Source organism: Odontomachus brunneus, unplaced genomic scaffold, assembly GCF_010583005.1.
Source record: "Odontomachus brunneus isolate Ranch 3 - 2012 unplaced genomic scaffold, Obru_v1 Obru_scaffold_107, whole genome shotgun sequence".
Lineage (NCBI taxonomy): Eukaryota > Metazoa > Arthropoda > Insecta > Hymenoptera > Formicidae > Odontomachus > Odontomachus brunneus.
In genome coordinates, this window is record NW_022639557.1 from 300,162 (window position 1) to 315,221 (window position 15,060).

Genomic DNA, 15,060 nt, shown 5'->3' on the forward strand with positions numbered 1-15,060 from the left:
AGAGAGAGAGAGAGAGAGAGAGAGAGAGAGAGAGAGAGAGAGAAAGAGCAGAAGAGGAAAACGCCCGAAAATACAATATGACACCAGCCGTGAAAATCCCGATACACACCCACACCAACGGGTTCCTTTTTGCAGACTCCCACAAAGGAGTTTCTCGCCTCCTCCTCCTCCTCTTCCTTCTTCTCCTCTTTCTCCTCTTCCTCCTCCTCCTCCGTCGCCGTCGTCGTCGCCGTCGTCGTCGGGCGGAATGCTACGCTACCGCGCGCGCCGTCGAACGCTGCGATTCATTTCTCGGCTATGCGTGCCCCGGATGCTCTTAACGGGGATTACGAGGAACGCAAAAATAAACCTTGCCGAGCAAGGCGCGAGGAAGGAACTAATAAGGAGACGGACGCCGGGCTCGATCGGCGCGCGCGCTCGCGTGCGTCGAACGGCGTTAGGGGAGAAAAAAAAGAAAAAAAGGAAGAAAAAATACACCGGCCGAAAGTGCGTCCATCTTTATCTCGCGTCGTCTCGCGAAGAAAGGTCGGCTAACGTTCGGGCTGGATCCCGCTCGGCCGTATGCAATTTTATATAGCGAGCCCCGGCACAGAGAGATACTAACATTCACCAACCGGAGGTCTACCGCTTTTATTTCGCGCGCAAACGCGTCCATTGCCTACGGGCGCGGTATAAATAAAGCGCGAGTATTCATTCGCCGTGCGTCGTTATTATTATCGACGAGCAGCATTCTTCGCGTCGTTCATTGTTACGATAATAACGTCGTAAATTTTCGCGCGGGCGCATTAATCCCCACATCCCTCCCCAGCCTGTTACAGCGAATCCTCATCTCGTCTCGCTGCGCTGAATCGGACGATCGAGAGCCTCGATTTATCGGCGGGCATCGAAAAACGGTAATAAATATTTATCTCGCGATGGTGAGATAACGCGCGCACGATCGATGACGCTGTGGTGATGGTGGTGGTGGTGGAGGCAACTTCTTTGTCGGGCAGCTGAGATTCAATTAAAATAAATCGCGACGCTGACGGCATATCGAGGTGAACGCGAGTGCTATTCTTCCCGCCGGCGAATTAATCGCCTTTACGTAATTGCAATTGATACCATTACGCAGAGGGGAAGTAACGCGATTACGAGGCGACAGCGCTCCATGTAACTTATGAGCACCGCAATTAACGAGAGCGACTTGATCGCACACCCCTCGTTATTTCGCGTTCGCGCGGGCGCTATCTCGGTAGGCGGACTGAACAAGCGATATTAGGACTTGGATTATCCAGGTCAGGGGTTCCCAGCGGGGCAGAGTAAGACAGAGAGAGAGATAGAGAGAGAGAAAGAAAAAGAGAGAGAGAACGCGCAGCCCGATATTGGCACTCCACGAAATTATTACACCGATTTCGGTGAAAATAATACGGACGTGTTCGCACAGCGCGGTTGAAATCGCGGGGGGAAAATATCCTGCAGTAAAAAAGAAAATGAGAGAAAAAAATGAATAAGCGAAATCTCACTCGCTTCGTCGGTGAAACCGCGCTCAAATAACGTCAACATGAAGCTCGAAGAGAGAGAGAGAAAGAGAGAGAGAGGGAGGGAGGGATAGCAGAGTTAATTCGAAAAATGGTTTGACGTAAAATAAAATCGGAATAATTGTACGTAAAACTCGCGAGGTATTGTGTCACGTTTTCTCCGCCCATTTGTACATAAATTTGCGCTCTGTGTGATTGACAATTTTCGAACATGCACGAAAGACACTCGTGCTCGGAGCATGCATGATGTTATGTCATGTGCAGTCCGGCCGAACGGACTTTGTAACTGCGATCGTCTGTCGCTCGAGAGTAATGTATCGATTCTAGCCGCGGTATATCGATTCTAGATATTCGCGTGCAGCCACCGCGGGTGATTTTCCGTGCGCAAGGAAGGCGGAAGTTGTCCGAATCGTCCTTTATTCCATGCGGATCCGTCACGCCGCGACGAATTGAACTTGACATTTAACCGATAACGCTTGTTCGCTCGCTCTCGTCCGGTTATCGAGATACGGCGTACGAGTGATGTCAGCATGACCCGCTTCCACACCGCACGTGTCCACGCGATAATGAGATGCACGAGCGTCGGTTGCACGTAATAAGTTTACGAACGACTACGGTTGGAAACGTCCCCATCTGCCGAAACGCGGCCTTTCGCTAGGAGGAAAACGCCCAGTAGCCGGCACTCGTTACAACATTCAACACCTTTCTCCCTCTCGACACCCTTATTCGAGTCCCATCGAACATCAAGGTATGCAGAAATTTATTACTTTTTTATTAAATTATTTTCATCCGTTATTATTTATTATTTATCTATTTGTAACGACTAGTAGCCTGCGCTCGTTGCAGCACTCAACACCTTTTCCCTCTCGACATCCTTACTCGTATCCCATCAAATATCAAGGTATGCAGAGATTTATTAATTTCTCATCAATTATTATTTATTATTTATTGTTTATCTATTCGTTTTTTCTTAAATCGCCATATATCTTGATATTTAACGATATTCACACAAGAGTATCGAAAACAGGTAGAGAATGCCGACAAATGGATGTTTCATCCTACTCGACGGTGCGGCTGAAAGCCGCCGCAATCCGAGAGTGAACATGCATAATTCTCGAAAAAAAAGTACCGGAATTCTAAAAATGAAGAACGTTCCGAAAGGTCACAAACCCGGAAACTGAGTACAGGAACAATCTCTCGAAATATCGAGAGCACGAAATCGTCGGTACGTTATCATACAACTTTATGGGACAACTTCATGCTTTCGATATTTCGGCAGATTGTCCTTGCACTCAATTTTCGGGATTGTGACCTTTTGGGACGTTGTACTCCACCTTTTATAAATTTGAGATTTTGGTTTTCCGGATGATTATGCATGTCCACCGATCCAAGACGCGCCGATTTTTACTTCGAGCGACGAGTCTTCTTAAAAAGTGAGAAAGTTATCCTGTTACGGATCGCTCTCGAGACGCGGAAATGTTACGTCGCGATATTTCAGACTGATGGCAAAATAAACATTACGTCAGTGCCGACAGATGAGAACGTTTACCGTATGATCTTCTTGCTAACGTACTCATTAATTTCTTTCACGATATCGCAAATTTTTGATGAAACTTCTCGGCGCGGATGCGTGCGACTCTTTCTCTCCCTCCCGTTACTATAAATGCCATCGCATGGAAACTCCGCGCTTAGAAAGCGCAATACGTTCCAATAACGTATCTGCGATCGCGATTTGCATTTAAAATTCAGATCCTGTTACGCGAGCTCCTCGTAGGTACCTATTTCCCGGACGCGGTAGCAACGAAACCTTCCACTGTCCGATTACTTTCGTATTTGAGCGAACGCAGGGCGCCCATTCGAGTCGCGGAAAGAGGTTCCCTTATTTTTCAACCCTATTTTTCGTGTGATTTTTCGTGTGATTTCGTTGAAATCTGCAGACAAAATTAACCTACACGAAGAGAATTTCATAGTAAACATTATTACAGAATTTCGTAATCGAGGAACAGATCGACATTCCGTTTGTAGGAACTGAAATGTGTTATTAAAAGATTTGTTATTACTCAAAAAAATGGCCTTGTATAATCATAAAGAAAATTATTTAGACATGAGAAACTAGTTAAGATTGATAAGTGATTATCAAACATTGCGTATATGTGACAAACATTGCGTAACATTGATATCGCGTATATGTTTTGTGTTTAATCAATATAGGTGACAGAATTTCTGAACTAACTGCGAAATTTAGCAAGAAAGTCCTTCTGTGGCGCTCATCCAGATTAAAGCCAGTCGCGTTTGTTACAAAAATTGACTGTGGTAGCAAAAGAGACTGGCGACGAGAGACAACCGAATGTATAAACTTCGCACTCACCTAAATTTGCCAGCAGATATTGCTAGAATACACCCGCTGTAAATTCTGCACATGCCGCAGATAATTCTCTGGCAGATACAAGAAACAGCGACAAATTTTAACTGTGACATTTAGGATTCTACCTGAAGCAGCAAAACACTTTTGAGTGATATTTCGAGTGAAATTCACTATGTTCTTCAGCGAGGCAGACATTACTGACAGTTTATTCCTGCGCTGCTAAAAATATGATAAAATTAAAAAGAATTCTCATGAAACAAACTACAATATTCTCTCTGTGTATTCAGACGAGGAGAAGAAATATAAATTAGACTAATATAAAACTAACATCATCGCGAAGGAAAAACTCAAAAACTTAAATTTTAAATGCTGGATGTGAAAGCGTAGTTGAGAGTTAAGAGGAACGCTTTCGTGCAATTGCGAGCTATTTCCACGATAAAGGCAAGATCCTCGAGCGATTTCAAGCAAATTCCCTATGATTGAACAGAATTCCCTGAGAATTCCTTGACTTTTCCGAATCGACTAAATTCCTGTCCCGACCTTCTCCAGGTCGCCGCTGGACGCGGAAGTCGTCGGGAATTGGACGCGTGCGCGCAATAAGTCAAATTTCAGGATCTGCGACGGAGCGGATCGAAATGTGTGTACCGTTGCAATTTATAATAGCTGATGGGACTGACGGAGCGCTCGATGTTGCAGAAAGGTCGACAACGTGCCGACGCGGCCAATGACTGACTGCTCCATCCGGGAATCGAATGGAATCGATACATACTTGCCGGCACATTAGCTACTCTCGCAAGTATTTGAGCGAGCGAAACATACCCGCTAATCGTCGCGCGCGCACCTCTCTTTCGCTCAATAAATCAATCAATCCACGGCGACGAGGCGTATCCTGTGGATAGTCCATTGTCCTCTTCGGGAAACGTGACATTTCAAACGAGCCTCGACACCTTCGCACGGTCACTTCTCATTTTCATATATGCAGATTAGAGAGATTAACGCGTTGGATTGATCTAACGAAAGATAAGCAGTTAAGGCGACGCGATAGTCGGCTCAAACTATATCCGTGCACTGGCTGACGTCAGGAGCGGATAAAATCTATTGAAATTTCTCTGGCGAGTGAGATAGAGAGACCTTTCGCGTTTAAAATTATCGTATAATACATAAATAACGCATCCTCTCGATACACACTGCCGTGTGATCTCGCGCGCAATCTCGCGGAAGAGCGCGGTTTATCGATTCTAAAAATTTCAAAACCCCACCACGAGGCAAGTAATGGACTCTAAATTATTCGCCAGCCTCATCGTCATTGATATTAAAGTCGGGATTTCTGCGGTAATTTGCACATCTGATAAAGGCGATATGTCTTTCCCGTCGCGTGTGAAAGATACACTCAATTATATATAATCTTATCAGCGGAATCCTTTTACGTTTGGTCTCAAAAGGATTCCTCTAAAACCAAAAGGAAAATATTCTAACACTTCCCTCAAAAAAATATATGTATCTTTAGCTGCGAGATGCTATTCCCTATAATTCCATATTCTAAGTGAGAACTTCCACGGAAAGAGTGTTCCTCTTCCACACAGAGAAAAATATCATTCTATCCCTGAGAAAAGCGATTACTCAACTTATTTTCCTTCTTTTTTCTCAGTTTATACAAGAGGATTCCGCTAAGGATGGAATTAGATTTTGGTGGGTGTGAAAATTGCGTGCGCAGAAGGCGGTCGCTTCGGGAACGATAGATCGACGTGGAGAAAGAAAAGAAGAAAAATTCCCCCGCCGGCGACACGCTCGGCACATTTTGTAGAACGTCTCGTTTCCGGTAAAATCGCTTTCCTTGCGCAACCGAAAGTACGCGGCCGCCAGTAATAACGGTGATTCGTGCGATGCCTCCCGCCCTTCTACGCGCGGATTCACGATCTAGAAGACGATATGACCCTCGCGATAATGCGTAACGTAAACGTAGCGCGGGCACGTAACAGGTAGTGCTCGCGTACCGTTAACGGGGATTCCACACGGCGCCACGGCGAGCGCGGAAGAAATACACGATGATATCCGTGGGCGCGACTAATCCGCTGTGAGAACAACGATGGCATTGATCCTCGCGGGGATGATAATAACGGGCGATTAGAGCGCATTTGCGTCGCCGCGCGCAAGGTGTGCGTAGAGAGAGTCGCACAAACGCGACCCAGACCAAACTGTACAGCGAATCCTTCAGCCTTGACGGTAAAGTTAACCGAGTTAGACGAGAGAGCAACGTAAAAATTATATCTACACACAGAAAACTATCAATCCACTGTTAAGATAAGTAATTGCTCAGTTTTTATTTGCGCTTTTTTGAGTAATTATCTTAAAAAAAATATTTCTTTAATAAAAGTCTTAAAAATATTTATAAAAGTCCTAAAAATTGACAAAAGTCTTAAAAATATCACCACGAATTTTAGAAACATTAATTTTGTCATGTACTCAAAAGAGAGATTTATTCTCTTTACAAGAATATTATAAAACTTTATCGAAAAAAAAATTGATTCGACTCTATGTAGTAAGTGAATCGAATGTTTGTTTCAATTTAATATTTTTGAGTAAAATGCTGAACTTATTAAGATTCAGAATGATTTTGAATAAATTTTTTATGCTTACGATAAAATACTTATGATAGATTTGCGGATATGTAAATTTAGGAAATACTTGAAACAATTTGTATTTTTATTATTACTTCAATACAATATGTATTTTTCCGTGCATGCAGGTGAATACAAATCACGATATTGACGATTCCTGCGAGATACAAAAGTAAATTTAATCGCAAGTTACAGTTTGCAACACCGGGAAATTGGAGATGAGAAGACGATCGCGTGAACTCTCGTCTAAAATAAGTGCATCGAGGATCACGCTCTGAACGATCGATAGAAACCTTAGACGTCCCATGAGCGCTGACAGCTTTCTTCGACTTGGTGCCGCGTTCGCATTTGATATGCTCGCCCGACGGAAGTCTCGATATCGCGGGAAGAATATTGGTAAATGGTATTGCGAGGGGGAAAGGAAAATGTCAAGACAGTCTGTCAGTCAGAAATATGGAAATCGCGAGAACAGTATTTGGAGACGTTCGAATGCACACACACACACACACGTGGATCTCTCATGGTGAAGTGCTCTACGATGGAAGAGAATAGCAGGTGGATAAGAAGTATCGCGACGGGGTTTTTGTGATCTCTATGTATGAGACACGTGTCGCTTTCAGTTTTCTCTCCCTTTCTCTCTTTCTTTTGCTCTCCGTGAAATTTTCTTTCGACGCGAACGATGGGGCGAGACGTTAATATTTCGAATAATCGAGATTGTTTTCTTCTTTTTTTCTTTCTCTCTCTGTCTCCCTCTTTTTTCATCTCATCTCGAAACGCGATACGCACTACATTGCGAGTCTGTATGGAGAGGATTACTTGGACGCGACCGGATCTGTGTAATTTGAGATAATGCACTCTGACAAACAGATTGATCTCCGCTTCCGAACGCAGTCGCTAGTCGCGTCGTTCGCAAACACCCGTTGCTTCTCCGGGCCTAAATAACAATAGTTCACGTGTAGACGACGGTAACGAGCAAAAATAAGTCGTCAACTCGAAACGGATTGAAAGTTCCTCCGCTACTCCTCGAGTGACGGGACACCGTCGTCGACAGGTAAAATAGAAAAAAGAGAAGCGAAAGGAATAGCCACGAGCGAAGTAACAAGCTGTCCATTCAAGCCGTGAGAAGGGTTCCCTGAGTCACTTGATTGTTTGGATACCGATTTTCTCAGATTTTCCGAGAAAATAGGATCCTTTTAGACAGAAGTTTCAAATGAATTTGCCTATTGTGTGAGTTTTTCGAGTATTATTTTGTATTGCGATCGTGAAAGAAGAATCCGAGCCACTATATCGAGTCGTGAACTTGAAAAAAATATTGCAAAGAGATGTGTGCATGCTGCGATGTAAAGTTTACCGATGATGGGCATCGATGCTTACAAAAAACAACTTTTTCTTGTGCGACGATAATGTCTGAAACTGCATTTTAATATTGTCAACTGTGAATGTCTCGTCATTTGAATTGCTGATACAATCGTGCAAGTAAATTGCCTTACCGAGTTGCCAGCACTGAGTTATTATTCGGTTGCCTTGAATATTCCGTAGGAGGAACGGTCGCCTGTGGAATTTTAGCCGAGGAGAAAATCGCGTCGAAAATTCGCTCGAAACTACGTGACCCAGGGAAAATACCTGGGCGAAGCTGGGAGATGGAAGAAGTTGCGTGCCAGTTGACGGCCACAAAAGCTCCGAAGAGCAGCCACCGAGTAAATATCCTGTGTGTCCGACAGCCTGAGCGAAATTAACGGCCAGAAACGGCCGACAGTACGGCCAGATTTCTCCGGAGTGTCCGTCGATTCGGGGGATGCCGCGCTGCTGGCGGTTGGTCCAGTAACAGCAACGGTTTTTCCTCGACCTCCCGATCTGGCTAACATTTCCGTCGTTTTATCGCCACGTCACGTCACGAAAACGAAGTGCGCCGAACGACGACGAGAAACTTTGTTAACTCGGCCGATTATATAACGGTCAACTATTTCTGTCAATTTAGTCGCTGGAATTTCTAACCTCGTCTAGCACTTTGAAGCTTTAACTCTCGGCCGTGAGGCAAAGCCCCGCCATTTACAGGTAACACGCGAGACGCGGCGGATGTTTTTGCGGAAACTTCGCGGGAGGCCTCGCCGCCAAGCTTATAAATATGTTAGACCGCGTAATTTTAGTAAACTTCATCGATAAGTGAACTTTATCGGCTGGGTAATCAGGACAGTAAGAAAAATCTACTTAACAATGGCTTCTAAAAATAACGTCATTACAGCACAGAGCATACCTGCCCAGTAATTGAACAGCACCCAGTGAATGAACAGTTTGCATTTATTTATTTATTTTAAAGTTAAGGTATAGGGCGCTTTGTGATTCAAGTGAGCAATTGCACTGTAAAAACTGATGTGTTAAATTTAACATTCACGTGTCCCAAATCATTCACTCTCATTTATGTGTAAATTTAACACAAAACAAGTGTGGTAAAAAGTAACACGCATAATATGTAAAAAATTAACACAAGAATTTAACACTTGAATACCGTCAGGAATCACAGTTTGTGTTAAATTGACATATATATAATGTTAAATTAACTAAAATAAAACGTTACTTTAACATTTGAGAGAAGTATTAATCTATGGTTTTGATGAAATGAAAATGATAAATTGAATATGTCAATTTAACACAACCTGTGATTCTTAACGGTATTCAAGTGTTAAATTCTTGTGTTAATTTTTTCCATATTATGCGTGTTACTTTTTAACATTTGTTTTGTGTTAAATTTACACATAAATGAGAGTGGATGACTTGGGACACATGAAATGTGTTAAATTTAACATATCAGTTTTTACAATGTGGAGTCTAGAGTACTCACAGGTTTGTGTGATTATGTAAGGAAAAGTGCGTTGCAGAAAATTCGCTTGTTTACTGAGAGAAAATTATAGTTGCTTTCGGCATCAACTATGTTTTTTTGTGATTTTAACCACAAAAATAATTAGAAGAACCATCTTTCTAATAACACTTACTAAAGCAATCTAGTTATTTTTGTGATTTTAACCACAAAAATAATTAGAAGAACCATCTTTCTAATAACACTTACTAAAGCAATCTAGTTATTTTTGTGGTTAAAATCACAAAAAGTATAGTTGACGCCAAAAGCAACTATAATTTTCTTTCAGCGTTCAAGTACTAAAGTTTCTTTAAAAAGTATTAAATACAAACATATGATTAATTATCGGGACAATGTTTAATTACTGAGACATTTATTTTAATCGTGGAAGCTTCGAGCCACACGACGAGAGGATGTGCGTCGCGCGCGATTGTCATTGTCCTCGATGTGCTCGCCGGAGCTGAGGTCGCGCGGTTGAGGTGCACGCGCGATCGTCCGTGTCTAATGATAATAACCGCACGTGACATTAATCTCTTCTCTTGTTCCTCGGGGAAAAAATCGAGGCGGATAAAGTGCCACTAGCAGTGCCGCCTTTAACTATTACGACATCGGCAGCCGTAAAACGCGGGTTATCGTAAAAACTATCCGCGCAGTGCGAGTTGTTTCGCGATCGAAAGTGTACGGTCAATTCAATTTTAATTTCGATCAATCCGACACATTCGGGGCTTCGCGGTGCGCGTACTGGTGTCGCGGTATTATGGTGCGGGCACGCGGCTGCGTTTGAATTGTAATTTCAGCGAAAGCCGCGCGTTATTGGAGCCCGCGTATTTAGTTTTGCTCGTACCGAGCGCGCCAGATGTTCATTTAGGCGAAAGAATACGATTTTGGGAACGGAGATGCAATTTATCATCAGGGCTTCGCGCGAAACGCTCGGCGCGCATCCGTCTGTTTTATTAGGATCAAAGCGGTCCGGATTTAATTACACGCGAATCTGACCCCGCGGTTTATTTGTCGGCAACCTCCTGACGGCGGTGATTGTGGGAATTCTACCATGGAAATTATTGTCAATCGCTATTATTGTCATAATTAATAATTAGTTATTATTGTTATTACTATGTCTGCCGCGGTAATTATCTTTAACGTCGGACATTAAGTAGATTCAATTTTATTATAATTACGTTTTCAGCCAATCTCGTTATGTAAAACGAAGAAAAACGTTTTCCTCAATTCTCCGTGATGTTTACATCACATCGCAATTTTATCTGCATATTGAAAACCGCGATTCCTGAAACTGTTGCATCGCGCGACTGCGCTTCTGTCGAAATTCTAGAAACCTGGAAGTCGAAATTGCTCGGAGTTACTTCGAGCTCGGCGCACAATACCGAACCGTCGTAACTTTTGCTTCGCTCGACGGAACAATTATTCATAACCGTGGTGATTCTCCGCCTCGGCTTTTGTATCGCGTTCGTAACAATGATTAACACTACGTCGGAAAGAACGCGCGAGCGCGCGAGACGGCAACCTCGGAAATACCATGCTTCCTGCGAAACGATAATTGATCGGTCCACGAGAGAATTTATTGTTTCCTCTCGTGCAGAGTCGTACACAGAGTGATCGACCGACCTGAATTTCGTGGGATATCCCAGTTTTCGTCCCTCTACACAGAGACGTTCCAAAAAACTTCCCAAGCGGAACACCGTTTATCCCAATTTACTACATAACGTAAAATAAAAAAATATAAAACTTTATTATTACGTATTTATGTAATAAGAAAAAAGTATTTTTTATGTTAATTTTCCATTGCTTTTATGCTCCGTTGATTAACCTTTAATTTTTAAGGATCTTATCACTCTAGCTTTAGATTAATAATGTATATTAAAAAAATAATACGACATTATGTTCTGTTGATTGATATTGATCTAATAATAAATAAACATTTTATTTTACTTGCCTAAGTATCTAATTTATTTAAACTATTTTTTTTAGATACCTATTAAGATACCTATAGAAATATACATATAGATATGTAATAATTAAGAAAAATACATATGTTAATATTACGAGGTACTCGAGTCGAAATTCCCATCCTATTATCGACCTCAACATTCTATTTAACATCTATTTTGATATTCCAAAGTCTATATCAACATCTTTCAATTTTATTTAATTTACCTTATTTTGCCGAGAGGCCCTCTTTTAGAATCTACAACATTTTGACATTTTATATTTTCTGCTATTTAAAAGCGTTAAATAAGATTTCAGTTTCTATATGTATTACATATATATTGATTCTTCAGAATATACAGACGTCAGAAATTTCAAGCCCAAAATAGGACTACAATTTCGACTTGAGTACTTTGAAATATTTTGGATAGCCTGATATAACAAAATCCCGATTTTTAAGGTCAGTATCCCAAAACTGGTTGATTAAGATTTGTATTAATAGTCGTTACTTGAAACTTGTCCTACGTGAGATACTCGAATTTGGAGTTAGATCTGAGTCTATTATTTGAATTATGTACATTTTGTACTGTATATGACATTGATATATATTTGTATTATAATCGCGACTCAGCTAAGAAACTTATACTTAACTCTAAGGCCCATATTGATAGTAGAAATTTATTTCAGTTGAGATATTCAGATTTTTATTCAGAATCAGATCCAAGTTTTTCAATTGAATTATGATAAACGTAACATTTACATCAGTAATTGCGATTCAATAGAAAATCTCTCATCTGTATTGAAATATGAGTATTTCACCTGAGACAAGTTTCAAATAACAACTATTGATATAGACTTAAGAGCTGATCACTCTAACCCCTACACAACCTTGCTTTAATCTTTAAGTCGTAATAAATTGGCCAACCACAGTCGATTATTTTAAAAATAATCAACTGCAGTTGGTCAATTTCTTACAGCTTAAGAATTAAAGCAAGGTTATGGACAAGGGAGTCGACGGCGGTGCGACGACGACGAAGATGATGACCGATGAAGCGACAACAACTCTCGCCAATCTCGTGTTTGCGCGCGTCGGATGCGTTTAAATTCGCGTTTAAGATCGCGTATGGGCTGACAGATTTGCGATACACTCGCGAATTTATTCGACCAGACGGACCCACCCGAATATCTCGCGGAGAGATAAAGTTTCCAGAACGGTTGCCGGCGAGCGATCGATATTGAAGCGCGATAACGTCGTGTCCGCTGATTATTTACACGCACAATCGGCGTGCCGTTTGTTGACGAATGCGTTGTTGCTCGAGACGTTACCGGCTGACGAGATCATTATGCAACGGCTGAGTGCATCGCGTCGCGTCGCACGCAGAAATTTTTTTTTTTACAGAGCCACGGTTGTGTGCGAGTATTGTTGTCGCGTGGAGGAATCCCTCGCGCGTGATGCGGAAAAATATCAGACGTTTACCTTGAGGCGCGTTTTGCACTGTAAAAATACGGGAACCCAAGGGGAAGCCGACGTGAGTATTGTTGGTGTGCCGCCTTTGGCACAGTCAAGCCGCGAATGTACGAACTATTTTCGAGCGGAATAATGGAGCGAAATTCAATCGATAATAGATTTGCCCTTTCGGTCTGCACGCGGTTTTCCTATGCTCGTTGCAGTTGGAGCGCAGCAAGTCACACGTACCGTCCTTCGACGGGAGAAAGAAGGGAGATAAAGACTATAGAAAAGTGTGCACAATACGCAGATAAGAAGAACGAGCGTTGTGTAATGTTATTCTGCGACACACTGCGCGTTGACACCGAAAATATCCGATACTCATAACTGATAAATGTGCGCAAATTAACGGCAGTTTGAAAGTCACAGCCGTGGGGAGATTGTTGTTGAACGAATTCTGTAAAATTCGCTTGAAGAAATTCACACACACTCATAAACAATCTAATGATTGCAAACAATTACATATTGTATCTCTTGTCTAAAGAAGTGATCGCAAATTGCTCCAAGCGATTGCTGCAGCATTCCTCGGAGGCGGAGGCTGCAGCATGCATAGACCGTAACGGAATATTATCGGTGACAAAACAGTTCTGCGACGAGATCGTTCACAAGAACGATACCACGATCGCGAGACTGTCTCCGCGGGAAAGGAGACCGTACGAGGCCATTTTTACAGAAGAGTCCACTAAGGACCGTAGGAGAAGATGAAACGAGCGCAATGTACTCACCTCTTTGTCCGCTAAACCGACGAAGACGACGGCAACGAGTCTAGCCAGCACCCCGCTTGTCCGCCCGCAGTCCGGTACACTGTCATTTGTGATGCGGATTCACATACGCGTGTCGGCAGTGTCGGTGTTGATGATCGATGCCGCAGCAACCTCGCGAGCTCCAGCAGTTGCCGAGAGCTGCGACGATACTGAGCTGCAACCAGGATCTCGGGGCTGCTGCTTCTTCACTGGCGAGCAACGTCGATGTTTAATGACGATAATACTACGAATGATGACGGTGATGACAAGAGTGATGACGGGAAAGAAGCCAACGACATCGAACGCTGCGACGACGACGACGTCGCTGGTGGGCTGCCTCGCCTTTCCTCGCGTCGAGACGCGTGTTTACACGGCACCGCTCAGTCGCTTCTCACATTCCTCGTCCGCGACGCAATCCTCCTCGTCACTGGCTCTCTCTCTCTCTCTCTCTCTCTTTCTCTTCCTCTCTCTTTCTACGAGACACACAACTTGCTCTCGTTCCTCGTCTCACGGATACGAACTCGCGCACCCAAGCTGATGGATCACCTCTTTCTTCTTGACCCGACTCTTCCTCTTCGTCGTCTGTCTCTCTCTCTCTTTTTCCCTCTCTACCTTCTCCTATCGGGATACCTCGCCCACCCGCGCGATTGCCCTCTCTCCTTCTATCAGTCTACCTATCTTTCGCAGGCAGATACTCGCGCGAGCAGAAAGCGACTTCCGGGCACCTTCCTTGCCGATGACGACGGTGCGTCCGCGCGCGCGACACACTTCCCACTTCTCTTCTCCTCTCCTCTCTTCTCCTCTTCTCTCCCGCAATTCGCCGCCGCCTCTCACACGCGCGCGCTCTCTCTCGCTCTCTCTCACTTCTACGCGCTCACACGTCAACCGTCGTACGCGCGCGCGCACGCACACATACACTCACACATGAGCGCTGCGAGCACAGCGAGAGTGTACTTCTACACGTCGCCGTTGACCGTTTTTCCGTTATTCTCTCTCGCTTCCTTGATCGCGTAACCGTTTTTACGGCACGTACCGATGTCACACGTCGCGATGAATCCTCACGACCGACACACAACACTCGATCTCCGGATTCTCCTCAAAGGTGTACGACGACGCGAGTGCCCGTGAAGACGACGGCGGTCGAGCACCCGCCGCGACACGGTGACACACGAGAAAGCTGAGGAAACGTATTCGGTGCAGTCGACGCACTCGGGGACGCGCTCTGAACGCCAGCCGGCTCTCTCCACAGTGACGCTATCTCGCAACGAGTTGCGGTACCTTATGCCACAGTGGCGCGAAATACAAAGTTCTTCAAAGTGCACGATGGCGCAGCTATGTTCATTACCGTCTCGCTTGTAACGAAATGTCACGTAGAACTTTCGCATGAGCGAATGAGCGATGTTGTGTAGCTCTCGATTTTGCGAAATATACGAAATCACACTAACTTATACACCGTCTGTATCCCATTCATACTGTCCGTCTTGACTTGCAGCCTCTCACAGCATAGCGTCA

The 15,060-nt window shown here is 43.7% G+C and overlaps 1 protein-coding gene across 1 annotated transcript in view; it reads right to left on the reverse strand.

The window, feature by feature from the left end:
- LOC116849120 (SNF-related serine/threonine-protein kinase) overlaps positions 1-14,775 on the reverse strand; it is a 25,724-nt gene extending 10,949 nt beyond the window's left edge. The window contains exon 1 of the mRNA XM_032825959.1: positions 13,531-14,775. The gene's annotated coding sequence lies outside the window, so the exon portion shown is untranslated. The remainder of the gene's footprint in view (positions 1-13,530) is intronic.
- Between the last annotated feature and the right edge of the window lie 285 nt (positions 14,776-15,060).